Genomic DNA, 17,696 nt, shown 5'->3' with positions numbered 1-17,696 from the left:
CTCTTCCTCCTGGAATTGTGTGTACGTTATTGACTTGTAGTGAGATGTAACATCTCTCTCCCCACACCTGTCCTTCTGAAAAAGTGATACTTGTCAATGTTGTTATTCCGGTTCTAAGAGAGAACCCCAGATTCTATAGAGACAGTTGAATCATAATTTTGTTTATGCACCAGGTTTTTCCAGCATAGACTACTTATTCCTCAATTTGCATAATGGGGAAATAGACTGTTTTGTTACAAAAAAATGTGATCAAGTTAGGAATAAATTAATTTTTATGAAAAAATCAGTTTATCCTGAAAAACCTATGCACCAAATTTACCAAGGCCTTGAAGGAAAAGGTATTGAACTCTTCAGATGTAATAATACACATAAAAATGAAGATAAATGTCAAAATAGTGGCCCCACAGCTAACTCTAGAGGGTTGGGGGATACCAGAGATTGGGGACTTCCCTTATGTAGAACATGGTTGGTATAGGTGAGGGCAGTGGGCAACAGGGTAGCATTTACCTCCTGGAGTAAGCAGGAGGGAGCACACAGCATGGGCTGTGTGCTGGGACAGTGCAGAGGGATCTGCCCACCCTGTCTGGCATAGTCTAGAAGGTCTCTGATATGAGTGATGTTGGCCAGGACCATCCTCCACTGCACCCAGGGCACCTCTGTCACTGGCATCACCAGCTGCAGGTTTTTAAGCAGGGGTTCAGTGAGGAGGTTAGCACCCTGGGAAACTGTGTCTAGGGACCTGGAAGCAGAAAACAGCTGCCAGGCCTTGAGGAAGTCCTGGTAGAAATCCAGAACCTCCTCTAGATCCTGCCTGGGGAGATCTTGTGGGTAGAAGAGCTGCTGGCAGTGGAGGAAGGTGCAGCTGATCAAGCCCCATGTCACCTGGCTACTGGCACTGTGCATGAGACTGTAGAGCCTGAAGACAGAAGGTATGGACCTGGCTTTGGAAGCAGACCAGGCCCTGCCCACCCTCTCACAGGAGGAGGATCAGTACACCTGCAGAGATTTAGTGTTGTCCTGGCCAGAACAACCCCAGTAGCCAACTGTGGAGACTGGCCAGGAGCTGTGGGGGCAGAGCCAGGGTGTTGAAGCAGTGCCAGAGTATGGAAAGCACCTTCTTTCCCACAAAGGGAGAGACACTATAACAGGCCCACCCTTGTGTGCAGTTGCTTAGACACCCTGACTTCTAGCTGATACCAATTCTGTAGTGCAAAGGAGTGACTGGGGGATAACTAGACTCAACAGATAGAGCAGCAAGTCCACATTCCATTGGTAGTTCTGGAGTGCAGGTGGGAGTGAGCCCACCTGCCACCCACACCCACTGTCAGCCCAGAGGTCTTGACCCAGGGGATCTGGGTACAGGAGGCCACTGAGTAGATGGACTGACAGGCCTCCACCTGCAACAGGTTGCCTAGGTCCTGGACCATGAGGAGCATGTTGTCAGCGTACACTGTCAGAACTGCCTTCATGGCTGGCTCCTGGAGCACCAGCCCAACCACCCACTTGCATTAGAGGCAGAGGAATGACTTAAGGATGATGGTATAGAGCTGGTCTGAAAGTGGACAACTTTGATGCACTCCCTGCCTGAATGGGATGGACTCCACCTGCATCCAGTTGAGCATAACCATACACACCATGAATGTGTACAGCACTGGAGAAACCACATGAAGTGGGGACCGAAGATGAACACTCTCAACATGCCTGTGAGGTGCCTGTCATACTCCCTGTTGAATGCCTTCTCCTGACTGAGTGACAGGAGGGTAAATGACTGGTCATCCCTATGAGCAGGCCCAAGGAGGTCCTGCACCAGACATAGCTTGTTGAAGATGGACCACCTTTGAACTGTGTCTGTCTGGTCAGAGTGAATCAAGTTTACCTGCATGGATATCAGAAAAAGTGAAATGGCTTTTGCTATGACATTATAGCTCATACAGAGAAGTCAAACTGGGTGCCAGTGCCTCAGGTCACGGGGGGGACGGACCCCTTGGGTAGTAGAGTCAGGAAGGACCTCTGGCATAATGGGGAGCTTCCTGTCCCCTTCAGACTCAGCCCAAACTGTGGCTGGGTCTTGTTGCCTTGATTTTTAAGAATCAGCAGCTGATACTCAATTATAGGTAGGGTGTAACATCCCTAAAATGACCAATCACAACACATCCGATCAATAACTTGGAGACCTTTATTGATATACATTAGCAGCATATGACACTTAGTAAGCAAGTAAAGGCTCTCACTATACACTGTGCCCAAGGGATGTAAACAGGAAGACAGATGTCTGGCCAGCATGCAATCATCTTCTGTGAGTCTCTTGCTTCAGTTTGCGGTGGTCACCCCTGGAGGAAGTTAAGTGATGAACACACCCTCTCTTTGTTCCTGTCAAGTGTTATACCTTTAGTCCATTCATTGTGTGTCTAGCTGGTGCTCATTCATTGGTGGTCCAACCAATGCAGGTACTGTCCATGTGTGTTTCATGCACCAGTTGTCTGGTAAGATGCGATCATATAGTTGGATTCTTTCCATCCCTAATTGGGACTTTTTGAGATCATTTTGAGTCTGTCCGGAGAACAAAAAAAACCCCCGTTTATTAGTCTGCTCTTGAAGGCTGAAGGGATATGCTGTGTTGATAAAGACTAAAAAGGAAAGCAAACAACTACAGGAATCCCAGAAGTGTAATAAGTAACAAGATCTAATGCTATCTCTATTTTACTGAAAGATTTGGGTTTTTTTCTTTTTTTCCCCTGAAGAAACCTAAAAAGATTGTTCAATGTCTTGTTTTCATTTCAATTATGGTCCCTTTCCAAAGAAATGTAATATTATTTCTAGATACTGACACATTTGTAGGAAATATATCAGCTTTATTGACAGTTATCCATCCATGGCTTGGGTACCTTACATGAGAGATCTCAGTGTTTTGCAGCTGTTTGGTTTCAAGAAACAGGTGTATAGATTTAAAACTCATCCATATCTTTTCATTTTTTCATGCACTTTCTACATCATGAAAAATACTGGATTGCATTTTCACCCATGTTTCTCAGTTGACATGATGTCCCACTTCTTGATGAGCTAAAAATCTTGATAAAGCAAATGATTGAATGTTTATGAATTATACTTGATTAAACAAATCCTTGACCTGATTAGGGTCAGAGGATTGAACGTAACCATACACATCCCCATGAAGGAAGAAGCTTGAAGGATGCTTAAAACATGGGTATAAGAATAAATTGGGATGTTTCATAAAATAGTTCACAAAATGGGCCTGATTCTATATGCAAAACAACCAGAGATTCCTCTCGTTCAGGAACAAATACAAGAATGTGCTTAGGAACCCCTTGATTGAAGAATTAGGGCCAGAGTAAGGACAGCAGAAACAGGCCATGTGCATCCACATAATGTCATTGATTAACATATTCCAAATTAATAGCAAAGTTAGGGGAAGAGAGAGGAAGGGAAAGAATGAGGAGAAAAGAGGAAACTGAAACCAACTTACAATTCCTCAACTATACATTGGTACATTTAAATGGTCTTGTCACTAAATGGCTTTAAGTTTCATTCTTAGCATTTTAGCTACACCAGACAAATGGTGTAATTAATCAGTGAATTACAGAATCTGATTTACAATTGGTAGGCTGATTTACCACTACTAACAGAGTTTAATGACTTGAGTTTATAAGACTTTATACTTGACATCATTTCTCAGTTCCAATGTCTATGGTAATTTATTCACTTTTGAACACTGGGTTCAAGTATTTCCAGAATTTTGGGGAGTGTTCTAGTCATTGCTGTGTGTAGCAATGAAGTTTTGTGAAAACCCTCAAAAAATAATAAAAAAAAAAAACAAGGGAAAGATAGGGTAAACATTAGTTTCTTGTCTAAATTATTTATAGATCAAAGAACCAAGTACTGTTGCGGATTAGCATCCATTCCTACATAATGCCTTCCTTTGATTGTGGAGAATAAGGGGTATGGGGATTATGAGGGAAGGCAATGGGGGATCAAGGTTGGATTTCAGCCAGTCCTTGAAACTGAGGAGGTAGGCAAGTGATGTTGTAGGTTGCTTGTAATGGAAGATTTTAGATTTTAAAATCTAAAATGTATTTTAAACCTAAGACTGAAAGCAAAACTTAAGGTTTGAGAAGAAAAACCAAAATCAAATCTCTGCAAAGTGAAAGGGCTAAGATGCAGTCATTTGTGAGGTCAAATGTTGGTGCTGCTGAAGTCACTTGCAAAGGTTTTGTTGATTTGACTGGAACCATAATTTTGACCCTTAAATGATATGTTGCGTTCCTAGGAATTTCTTTAAAAGTTTTATTAGGTATCTAACTTTGACCTCGAGACAACCTTTTATTCTAATTAGGACGAACTCTAAGAGAATAGTTTTTTAGATGCCACTGGGCATGCTCTTAGACTGCTGGTTGAAATGGCAGAGAAGCAAAGGCAGGATAGAGACCAAAGAGCCTTTCAGTAGCAATATATTATCCGGCTTTTATGCATGGATCTGTTAAGAGCTTTTTGTCTCATTTCTGGTTATATATCTAGAAGGGATTCTTTTCCTTTTTCATTTAATCTCTGAAGTGTTCCCCATCATTAAAGACTCATTTGACTGTTTCTGTTATGATGAGAGAGGTAGTTAGCTGTGTTAGTCTGAAATTAGACAAAAGGCAGGCTAGACTAACTAAATGTATAGCGTAAGCTTTCATAAGCAGAGGGCTTACTTCATCAGATGCTGTAAAGGGACTGCAACAGCAGAGCTGCTAAATAGAAAGCACTGATTAGAATACAAAGGTTTAGGAAAGGGGAAAGAAGAAAGGAGGAGGCACTGTTGAGAGAAGCAAGGTGTCTAGGACAAGAGAATAACAAAGCAGTTAACCCATTGGAGGACATAGGGTTTATAAAAGCTAATTCAGGTAGTAGAAATTATGACTATGATGACCAATTAGTAGGAGACACTACTTTTTTTGTTCATTCGATTTTGTTAATTAAATAAAACCTCCTTGTGAAGAAAGACTGAGAGAGAGAGAGTGTGTGTGTGTGTGTGTGTGTGTGTGTGTTATACAGACACACACGCTAAGTAGCTCCTTTCTATCACAGAATTAATATATTTTTACTCCAGATTTAAATCATTATTGTAATTCCAAATCCTAGGCCCGGACAAAATTTAATTCAGTGATCTAGTCTCTCCTTTCAACAGTTATTTCAGACACACTCTATATCTTCTTTATTATATGTTTTAAAACCACTGTAGCTTGTATCTGTGTTTTTTTTTCTGTGTATTTATTGTTTGACAAAAAATAATTTTAATCCTTTCTGCATTTAAACCAGCCCTTTTTGTTCTATTTCCTTGTTTGGACTAAGGCAGGATGGAAGGTGGAAAAGAAGGAAGAAGAGAAAGGACCAAAATCCCTTAAGCTGCACCAGTCTCTCTCAGCTTTGAAGCACTGCCAAACAACTTCTGCTTCAAAGCTATTGCAAGGCTAGAGCTTTGACACAAAGCCATTATATACAGAGCTTTTTACGAAGCTGCTGAATAGTTTGTTTTTAATGTATGCTTATACTACTATAAAAAGTTAGTCTTGATTAGTGTCTAAATTGATATATATTTTAGCTTTAAAAATACCCTATTCAACTTTCCACAAGTGTATGGGGGGAAAAAATATCTGCAGTACAACAGAGATACCTGCAGAATGTTCAGGCATTAAATCAATAGCAGAGCAAAGAAATGACACTCATATTCTGAATATAGGTGCACTTTCCTTTAACTTGTTTTCTACTTCTAAGTTCCTGTGAATGATTTTTTTAGAGAACCCTGGAGGAAAAGTTCTAAAGAACTTAACAGAAAAAGGTGTTTTAGTCAATCCTATAAAATTCCACACAAGGAGTCAAAAATACATATAGACAGAATATCCCTTTCCATGGAAAATGATAGGATTTCTTTTAATAATAACTTCTATAGACCTCTAAAAGTTTAGGGTCTGATTCTTCATAGTTTCATAGTTTCATAGTTTTAGGGTCGGAAGGGACCTAATAGATCTTCTAGCCCGACCCCCCGCCAGGGCGGGAGAACAACAAAACAACCCTAAACAAAAAACGGGACTCAAATGAGTCCAGCCAGGTAGGTATCCAGCCTCTTCTTAAAGATCCCCAGGGTAGGGGCCAGCACCACCTCCCTTGGAAGTTGGTTCCAGCTCCTAGCCGCCCTAACTGTGAAGTAGTTTTTTCGGATGTCCAATCTGTACCTCCTCTCCATCAACTTGTGCCCATTACTCCTTGTTATGCCAGCGGGGGCTAGGGGAAACAGCGTCTCCCCCAAACCCTTCTGGTTCCCCCTAGTGAGTTTATAGACGGTCACCAGGTCCCCCCTCAGCCTTCTCTTGTGGAGGCTGAATAGGTTCAAGTCCCGCAGTCTCTCACTGTAGGGTCTGCCCTGTTGTCCCCGGATCATGCGGGTGGCCCTCCTCTGGACCCTCTCCATGTTGTCCACATCCCTCCTGAAATGGGGCGCACAGAACTGGACACAATACTCCAGCTGCGGCCTGACCAGCGTCGCATAGAGGGGGAGGATCACCTCCCTGGCTCTACTCGAGATGCACCTGTGGATGCACGACAAGGTCCGGTTAGCCCTGCCAACCATGACCTCGCATTGTCGGCCCATGTTCATCTTGGAGTCAATAATGACACCAAGATCCCTTTCCGCCTCCGTGCTCTCAAGTAGGGAGTTCCCCATCGTATAAGTGTGCTGCTGGTTCCTACTACCCAAGTGCAGCACCCTGCACTTGTCCGTATTGAAACGCATCCTGTTCCTGTCTGCCCACCCCTGTAACCTATCCAGATCCTTCTGCAATCTCTCTCTCCCTGCTAGCGTGCTCACCTCCCCCCAAATTTTGGTGTCATCAGCGAATTTAAACAGGTTGCTCTCCACCCCAACATCAAGATCGCTGATGAAGACATTGAACAGCGCAGGGCCCAGGACCGAGCCCTGAGGGACTCCACTACCCACCTCCCCCCAAGTCGAGTATGATCCATCCACCACCACCCTCTGAGTGCGACCCTTCAGCCAATCTGCAATCCATCTGACTGTGTAGGCATCTATGCCACAGTCGCCTAGTTTATTAATTAGGATGGGGTGAGAGACGGTGTCAAAGGCCTTGCTGAAGTCCAGAAAGACTACATCCACCGCGACACCTGCGTCCATGGCCTTTGTGACCTGATCATAAAAGGCAATCAGGTTGGTCTGACATGATCTCCCCCTAATAAATCCATGCTGATTGCCCCTGAGCATCATTTCTGATGCCGGCCCATCACAAATGTGCTCCTTGATGATCTTCTCAAAGAGTTTCCCCAGGATTGAGGTAAGACTGACGGGCCTATAATTGCCCGGGTCCTCCCTTTTCCCTTTTTTGAAGATGGGGACCACATTAGCTACCTTCCAATCGTCTGGCACCTGGCCCAAGCACCACGATCGCTCGTAGAGCCGTGCCAGGGGCCCTGCAATAACCCCAGCCAGCTCCCTCAGCACCCTGGGGTGGAGAGCATCCGGACCCGCTGACTTGAACGCGTCCAGCCCCTCCAGAAGCTCTCTAACCCGGTCCTCCCCAACCTGAGGTCTGAAGGCGATCCCCTCACGTCCGGCTTCTATCACAGCAGGGAAGTCCCGGTCCCTGCACAAGAAAACGGAGGTGAAGAATTGGTTAAAGAGGTCCGCTTTATCCTCTGTCGCAACCACCAGATTGCCCAGCATATCCTGCAGGGGCCCCACATTACCCGGCGCCTTCTTCATCCTCCCAATATATTTGAAAAAGGACTTTTTGTTATCCTTAATCCTGGACGCTAATCCGAGCTCTATATCCGCCTTGGCCTTCCTAACAGCCCGCCTGCAGGCCCGAGCAGAGGAGGTATACTCCTCTTTGGAGATTACACCCCACTTCCACCGGGCGTACGCCGCCTTTTTGGCAAGCAGGCATTCCCGGACACCCTTGGTGAGCCAGGGTGAGCCTTATTTATACAAAGGTACAGATTATTGAAATGGGCTTTCATATAGAGCAGAATCAGGCTTATAAGAATGCCAATTAATTTTATAGGATTTTATCTAAGTGAAGTGCTAAAAAGCATGAAAAAATTTTTCTCCTCCTATTAAGGAGTTCAGTCTCCTCCTCCCCACTTCCTACCTCCCCACCCCCAAATCCCTATGCCATGAATAGGCCCATTGAAGTTAAAATCCTCCATGAAGTAAAAAGTGACCATTCATATGGATAAGGGAATCTGGATTTGACCTAGAGATAAAGATGACAACAAAATATATCCAACTGGCTTGTTACAAAAGCTTGCATCCAGTGTTTCCTTCGCTTTGTATAGGTTCCCCCAGTAAAGAGGCCAGACTTGTTTATGACCAGTGACTTCACCTGCAACAATTGCAATAAATGTGTGTGTGATATTTCAGTCCTGAAATGATGAGTAAGAAGGATGAACAGAAAAAATCCTTCTCTGCTGAAGATTTGACATTTTATTTTTGGAAATTGTATTCAAATTATTATGTGCTTTATTAACCTTCCTGGAATGTAGACTTCCAGTTCTGTAGCCTGAAGGCATATAATAAAAAAAAATAAGATGTTGAAAATGGCACCATCCAGAAAGAAATGAGATGGACTCAATAATCACAGAAAGGTGAGAATTTCATCCCAGCATACAGTTACTGGTAAGGAATTGGCCAGCTCCCTCCAAAATGTTTCCTGTTATTCTGGGTTTAGTAAGTTGGGTTCTGCTAGCAGAAATTGAGTGAATCCTAAAGAGGATTTTTGCAAAGGGTGGTTCTGTTTGTTTGTGTGCTGCTGAATAACCTTATGTGGATGGTTAATGGGACAGATTATTGGAAAAGTAAATGAAGTTTCTTCTTTAGCAGTTTACCTTTAATGTTTTCCAATCTATAGAGTAGGAAGAAAATGGCACAAATTAAAATATTCATTAGCCAATCACGTTGCTTGACTTCCTTGGCCCACTAAATAATTGTCTTGATGAAACCTATAGAAAAGGAATAAAATGAGTTTCACATAAGAATGGAAACAGTGTTACTGGAGTGCAACCTAATAATTGGGCTTTTGGTAGGCTTTTTTGTTTGTTTTATTTTGTTTTGCTTTGCTTTGGTTTTTTCCTTTTTTTTTCTTTTCTTTTTTTTATAAGTAGGAACTGTAAAACATCATCAGTGTCAGGACTTAATATATCTGTAAAATGCACAACAAACATGCACTTTACTATATGATATTAACTGGAACATACAGAAAAGAAATTGACCAGTCCCCGAATTTTGAGATATATATATGTTCAAGTGTCAAAACAGCAATTGTAAGGAGCTTTGTGACCAAGTCTGCTTAGTGCAAGCACTGCCAAAGGAACACTTAAGGCCATCACAAGTTCAATGAAGCTAAATAACTATCTCAATTGGATGGTAAAGAAAACAATGAGAAATGCTTTTAGTCTCAAATAACAGCTAATAGAAAATCAACAAACAACTTCAGCCTACATCCCTAATGTGGCAGGAATCAGTAAAACATGCTGACTGCTGGAACAGCACAAAATTAAAAAAAAAAAGCAAAACAGTTTAGTAGAAGACAGTAAAACCTGAGAAGCATTCCAAGCAAATCAACTGCCAACTATCCCTATATAACATGATTAACTGGGCATTTGAGATAGAGATGTGCCAAATTGTTTTCCAGAAATGTACCTGCCTCTCACAATACAGTTAGTCACCCTTTCCAAATCTAAAGTACTTCTACCTGATTTAGAATACTGGGAACACCATCTGCCTTTAATATCTATTTATCCAGACTGGTACAAAAATAAAGTGAGAGAATAGAAGTTAGAGAATTGGCATATCACTTTTTAAAACAAGATCAGAGGTTGTGAATTGCTGCCTGACCTGAAGTCCTACCACATTTAATAATAATAAAATAATAATAATATGCACTATTGCAACTGCCGCTGCTGCTACCACTACTTGATGAAAATCAAAATCTTGAATTCACTGTATTGTGAATCAAAACACACACAAAAAATCCCTCTGGTTTAGATTGATTCTGTTTTCTCATTTAGGTAATTTTAAAGTGCCCCCTTTCAATTTGATCTTTCCTATTTTTTATTTTATTTTATTTTATTTCATTTATTTGTTTATTTTTTTTAGATTCATAGATGGATGGGACCTTACAAGATCATTGGGTCCAGCCCCCCTGTACTTGGGCAGGAAAGACTGGGGTCAGATAACACCAGCAAAGTGAGTGTCAAGACACTTTGAAGATTTCCAAGGTGGGTGACTGTACCACCTCTGGGGGGAGTTTGTTCCACACCCTCGGCACTTGGCTTGTAAAGAAGATATTCCTTATGTCCAATCTGAAGCAATCTTCAATTAGTTTGTGCCCATTGTTTCTTGTCTTCCCCCGGGGTGCCTTGGTGAAAAGAAGCTCCCCCAGGCACTGATGTACACTCTTAATATACTTATAGGCTGCCACCAAGTGCCCTCTGAGTCTTCTCTTCTCCAGGCTGAACAGTCCCAAGCCTTTCATCCTCTCCTTGTACGACCTGCTCTCCAGACTTCTAATCGTGTGCATAGCCCTCATTTGTATTCTCTTGAGCTTCTCCAAATCCTTCCCGAAGTGCAGCACTCAGAAATGGATGCGGAACTCCAGCTGCAGTCTCACCAAGGTTGAGTTGAGCTGGAGGAAGACATCAGTAGATGCATGCCAGTGTTGGATTCTCTCTGCTGTCGGCAGCATCTCATTGGTGGCTCACGTTCATTCTGTGGTCTCTTACAACACCCAGGGCTCTTTCAGTTATAGCTTCAGAGATGTTAGGGTAAGAAGGGACCTCAGTAGGTCATCAAGTCCAACCCCCTGCTCTGGGCAAGAAAGAGTGCTGGGGTCAGAGGACCCCAGCTACATGCTTGTCCAGTCTCCTCTTGAAGACCCCCAAGGTAGGGGAGAGCACCACCTCCCTTGGCATCTAATTTCAGGTTCTGGCAACCCTTACTGTGAAGAATTTCTTTCTAATGTCCAACCTAAACCTGCTGTCTGTCAATTTGTGGCCATTGTTCCTAGTTACTCCAGGGGGTGCCCTAGGAAATAGAGCATAAATTATTCCTTGCTGCCCTCCCCTGATGAATTTATAGGTAGCCACAAGATCACCTCTCAGCCTTCTCTGGCAAAGGCTGAAGAGAGCTAGGTCCCTCAGTCTCTCCTCATAGGGCCTTGCCTGCAGGGCTCTGACCATATGAGTGGCCCTCCTCTGAATCCTCTGAAGATTCTTGGCATCCTTCTTGAAGTGTGGTGCCCAAAACTGGACACAGTACTCCAAATGTAGCATGACCACTGCCGCATAGAGGGGGAAGCATCACCTCCCTGGACCTGTTCATCATGAATCTGCTAATTCATGGTAAAGTGTGGTTAGCCTTGTTGATCACTTCATCACATTGATGACTCATGTTATTCTTGGAGTCAACTATGACTCCAAGATCCCTTTCCACTGTTCTGCTGCTGAGGAGGGCATCCCCAAGCCTGTAAGTGTGTTGGTGGTTCTTTTTGTCTAGGTGAAGCACTTTGCACTTGTCTTTGTTGAACTGCATCCTATTTTGTTCTGCCCACTTTTCCAACCTGTTCAGATCCACCTAGATCCATTCCCTCCCCTCTGCTGTGTTAACTTAGCCCCATAATTTGGTATCATCTGCAAAGTTGGACAGGATGCTCTCCACACCCTCGTCCAAGTCACTGATGAAGACATTAAATAGCACCGGTCCAAGGACTAAGCCTTACAGGACTTCACTGCCCACATCTTTCCAGGTCGATATCAACCCATCCACCTCCACTCTCAGGGTGTGACCCCTAAACCAATTTGTCACCCACCTGACCATGTAATCATCTACATCACAACCTGTCAATTTATTTACAAGACCAGAATGTGATACCGTATCAAAAGCCGCCTTAAAGTCTAGGCAGATGACATTTACCTCGACTCCAGCGTCTAAGCATTTTGTGACCTGGTTATAAAAAGAAACGAGGTTAGTCAGGCAGGATATACCTGCAATGAATCCATGCTGATTTCCTTTCAGCATTATTTCCCCTGCTGTACTCTCATAAATTTAATCTTTAATCCAGAGTGTTCCCAAGGGTAGAGGTGAGATGAACTGGCCTATAGTTTCTTGGTTCCTCCCTCCTCCCCTTCTTGAAAATAGGGACCACATTGGCCCTTTCCCAGTCCTCTGGGACCTGACTGGAGCATCATGAGTGCTAATACAGCCGTGCCAGTGGCTCTGCTAAGACACTGGCCAATTCCTTTTGCAGCCTTGGATGAAATTCATCTAGGCCCGCTGATTGGAACACATCCAGCCCCTCCAAGTGCCCCTTCACTAAGTCTGCGCTAACAGTTCATGGGTTGGTGTCCCCCTGAGTCTATATATGATCCAATTGGGAGATTTGTCTTGGTCTGTGTCTAGGAATACAGATGCAAAGTACTCATTGAAGAGCTCAGCTTTGTCTCCCTCTCTGATTTTCCCTAGTTTGTCCTGTAGGGGTCCTATGCTACCCTGAACATTCCTTTTGCTCCCTATATACAGTACTTGAAGAAGGACTTTTTGCTGTCCTAAATTTTTGTCACTAGTCTAAATTCTAATCCTGCTTTGGCCTTCCTAACTGATTCCCTGCAAGTGCAAGCCAGGGAGGCATACTTCTCCTTGGTAGCTATCCCCTGTTTCCACAGCCTGTATGCCTCTTTTTTTGCCCTTAGGCTTTCTTGGACTTCCCTGTTCAGCCAAGAGGGCTTCTTGGCTCCTTTGCCCGCTTTTATGCATAATGGGATTGTCTCATTCTGCACACATAGGATTGTTCCCTTGAGAAATGACCACCCTTCCTAGACCCCCATTTCACCAATGCCCTTGAGCTTTAACATCTCACTAACTAATCTCCTGAGCACACTGAAGTTAGCCTTTCTAAAGTCTAGCACTTCAGCCCTGCTGGCTAATATACCTACCTTTCACCGGATAGTGAATTCAATCAAGTGATAGTCACTATCCCGTAGGTTACCTTGAACCTGCAGATTCCCGATCAGTTCATCTGCTGTAGTTAACACCAAGCTCAGCAAGGTTTTTCCCCTAGTGGGATTGTATATCTCTTGCATTAGGTGGAGGTCTTGTATGCAGGTTAAGAACTTATGTGAGCAGTTAATTTGGCTAACGGCTCCTCCTAGCAGATGTCAGGGTAGTTTTGGTCACCCATGGCAACCATATCGCTCAACCGTACAGCCTCTGAGGACTGTCTGGAGAATTCCAGGTCTTGCTCATCCTCCTGGTGTGGCGGTCTATAGTAGACCCCCCCACTACCAAGTCCCTTCCCCCCCAGCCCCCTTGTATCCTGACCCACAGTACCTCAGTTTGGCCCTCCTCTGATCCCATCTTGATTATAGAGGATGTATATTGTTCTGTAACATAAAGAGCAACACTCCCCCACCTTTTTCCCCACTCTATCTCATCTTTACAACCTGTAACCCTCAATGCCTACTGCCCAATCATGAATAGGGTCCCACCAGGTTTCAGTTAGTCCAACCAGGTTGAAGTTGTTACTTGCAAGCAGGAGTACAAGTTCCTCTGCTTGTTCCCCATACTCCTAGCATTAGTGTAGAGACATTTAAGACCCCTGATGGGTGCCCTTGGCAACCCTCTGTCCTGTTGTTTATTGGGCCCCTTAGTGCTTACCTGGACTGATCCAGTGCATTTCTTGTGACTCACTGAGCCTAGGTTCTCCTTACCCTCTTCTTTCCCATCCCCCAATGAACCTAGTTTAAAGCCCTTAGGAGGAGATCCGACAACCTGCTAGAGAACCGACTCTTACCCTTAGAAGAGAGATGAAGACCATCTTGTCCCAGGATGCCTTTCTCTTGGAAGTGCGGATTGTGGCTGTAGAAGGCAAAACCCGCATGATGGCACCAACTCTGGAGCCGCAGGGTAACTTCTTAATGCAGGCGTTCTGATGCTGATGGTGACCACTGACTGGAAGGATGGACAAGAAGACCACCTATGCCCCTGACTTCCTAAGCCTGGCCCCCAGAGCCCTGTAGTCACTCATGGCATGGTCCGAATTACTCCTCTCCTGGCCACATCATTCGTGCCCACATGGATGAGGCCCATGGGAGGGCTGGATGAGGTTAGGAATCCTTGCAGTGATGTCCCAGATCCTGGCTCCAGGTAAGCAGCATACCTCCTGTGCCATGGGATCTGGTCAACAGATAGGCCCCTGTGTGCCTCTCAGGAGGGAGTTGCCCATGACAATGACCTGGCATCTCTTCCTCTGTCTGCTCGATTGTCACTCAATCTGCCTGGTGTTTGTTGTAAATGTGTCTTCCCCTGCAGCTTTCTCTGCTGCATAATCCTCCACTGCTGTCAGGGCTTCATATCTGTTCCCCAATTGCATTGGGAAAGCAGTCAGAGCCACATGCTGTCTAGCTTTGGAGGTGACTGTCCTCCATTCAGCTTTCCTGGGACTCTCCTGTGATGTCTCTGTGCTAGGTATCTGGTCCTAAAGAGAATGAAAGTATCCATCAATCTCATCTTCTGCAGCCCTGATCCCCCACAGCCTGCTCACCTCTGCCTGGAATTTCCTCACCTGCCCCTCCAGGGCCTCAATCTGGACACATGTGGGGCAGGCATGGGAACCCTGGCCCTCACACTACCCCCAGGCCTCAGAGGTCCCACCAGGCAACCCCCACAGACAGGGGACAGGGCATTACTAACCCATCCAAGGGGCCAGTCTGGGTGAAGGCCTCGCAGCTCTGGATCCGTGGCTGCACTCCATGTCACCATCCCCTTAATAGCCCCCCTTCTCATTCACTTACCTGAAGTCTCTGTCAGAAGCTCCCGTATACTCCTAAACGGTGTGTACTACCCACAAACTGGCCTGCAAACTGCTCCCCTGTTGGCAGTCCCTGGTCACAGACTCCCTGGTTGCCTGGGGAGTCTCCATATATACCTTTTTGGGCCTGGGCTGACTCAGGCCCAGTCAGAAATTCCACAACAACCAACACTAACTCAGTAGTCAGCACTCACTCCCAGCTTTTCAGAACACACCCCCCACCAAACAAACAAACAGTCAGCTAAACCAAAGGTACAGGTAATTATGATGCTGGCAAGCATAGCATTGCTAAGCCTGTAAGTGTGTTGTGGATTATTTCTCCCCAGATGGAACACTTTACATTTCTCCAAGATAAACATCATCAGGTTAATATCCACCCACCTTGCAAGCCTATCCAGATTGGTGAGCCTGTATTGCCAGCCTGTTCTCGAGCATGTCCATGCTCCCCAATAATTTGGTGTAATTCACAAACTTTGCCAGTTTCCTTTTAATACCTGAATCAGAATTGTTGATGAACTGTTGATGAAGTGTCAAAAAGCACTGATCTTAGTACTGAACCCTGATGAATGCCACTGTTCACCTTCTACCATGTTGACTCAGTTCCATCTATTAATACTCTCTGGGTCCTATCTCAGAGCCAGTTACCTAGCCACTGGACCATAAAGTATTCGAGGCCACATTTTCCCAATTTTACCATGAGGACATCATGGGAGACTAGGATGAAGGCCTTTTTGAAGTCCAAGTATATGACATCAACCCCATTTAGCCTCTCTTGGTGCTCCCCCACAAACTTTTCGCCAACTATGGAAGGGTGATCACCCCCACCTTGATTATTCTGTATCCTGTCAAGCAGGCTAACACCCTTGGACTGGTGGAATACTGACTCAAAGTATTTGTTTAGGCATCTGGTTTTGTCCTGGGTGGTGCTTATCAGCTGTCCCATTTCGCTCATCAGGGACCCCATGTTTCCCATATATTTTCTCCAACTTCCTACATATCTAAAGAAGGACTTTTTGTTCTCCTTGATTCTAGTTGCCAATTTGTATTCAGTTTGTGCCTTTGCTTTCCTGATCCACTCCCTAGAGGTGTGGGCTATTGTTGAATACTCCACTAAAGTACTTCTACCTGTGGTACATTAGTTTTCAGCTGTCCACCACTGAGTCCAATTGACTTGGAAATTTAACTTTAATTATATTTCATTTTAATTATTGGATTCTTAACTTGTATTTCAAAAATAAAAATTGGAATGAAAAAGTGCAACTTTTTAAAAACTTTTTTTTTTCCAAATAAGAAATCTTTCAATGTTGATCGTGTCCAGAAAAAAAACACCCGGTTTCCACTTTTCTTAATGTAAAAATATTTTAACAATAATATTCTACCGTCTCTACCCAGAAAGCATGTAAGACTTTAAAGATTCAAAGCACTCACAGACAGTAATTCCAAAAGTCCCCTTGTGAGAGATGTAGGTAAGTATTAATTATACACGTTCTACAGAAAGGTTAAATTACTTTCCCAATGTCAACCTGTAAGGAAGCCTGAATACCAGTCTTGCTCTTATTTGGTAGCTTAGAGGGTAGAAAAGATTTGAATAAGGTTATCCATGTATTCTGAAAGGATGAGTTTCAGTGGACCAATCTCATAAAAGAGTGTTGAAAAGAGAAAGCAAATCATTAGTACTATAGCTGCATGAGAAGAAACATAAATAGATCAGTAAAACCAGAAATACAGGTTCTGCAAAATTGAATCAAAAGGAAAACTTTTTAAAGAAAATAGTGCTATTAGGTTACTTCCCACCACTGCCCTGCTGTGCAGATCCCAGCTGAGGTGAGCTAGGGACAGGGTAGGCAGGGGTCTGTTCCCTGCTTGCCTGTCCCCTGTGCTACTGCCAGTGGGGCTGGAGAGGCTGTCTAAGCTCTACTGCAGTTGGGAATGTGCTCCCCTGGCTCAGCTGTAGAACATAAGTTGGGGCAGAGGCTACTCTGCCCAAACTGCAAGGAGTGGGGGGGTGGTTAGCAGGGGTTGCAACACATCCTGAGATGCAGAGAGAGTGAGGCCTAATTTATGTCAGGAGGGCGTCTAGGACAAAATTTTGATTAAGCTGATTTAACCCAAATCAATTAAGTCTGAAACTACATCCATTCAGGTCTATCTTGAAAGAGTTTCATCCATTTTGAAACCAGTCTATGTGCAGTGAACTTCTGTTTTGTTACAGGTTTAAACTGGCTTCTGATCACTTGTACCAGTTCGTGTGTCATATCTGTCCCTAGCCAAAAGGTTAAACATGTACTTAGAATTTATTGAAAATATGATCTGGAGTATTTTGAATAATTTTACTCAACTTCCCTTCTACATGAATAAAAGTTCAAACATTTCCAGCAGACAAATAATCTTTAAAATAGTTTTCCTTCTGTCATATTTGTGCTTTTTTGTTTCTGAAAAATGACTTGCAGAATATTCCAGGGAAAGCACCTGTCAAAGCTGTGTCCATGTGACTTTGTGCTTGGATTTCTGAGTATTCTCACTAGAAATTTCTTGTGTTAAGTAACTGAACACAGAACACAAAGACAGCTAAGTGTGACAAATTATAAATAACTAATGTGAGCGATTAGAATTATGCTGATTCTAAACAGAGTAGGGCAACAAATTACTTTTTTAGAACAGAGAACAAGCCTCTCTTGTCCTCAAATCTCATTAACACTGATATAAATCTGGAGTAATGTCAGTAAAATCAGTGTTAGTATTCTATTATTATCATAGTTCATATAGGATCAGAATCTGTCCCATGAGTTTCAGACTCCAACAGATGTGCATTAGATGGATGCT

This window comes from Alligator sinensis, unplaced genomic scaffold, assembly GCF_000455745.1.
Source record: "Alligator sinensis unplaced genomic scaffold, ASM45574v1 scaffold1150_1, whole genome shotgun sequence".
Classification (NCBI taxonomy): Eukaryota; Metazoa; Chordata; order Crocodylia; family Alligatoridae; genus Alligator; species Alligator sinensis.
Note: the sequence above shows the minus strand (reverse complement) of the source record.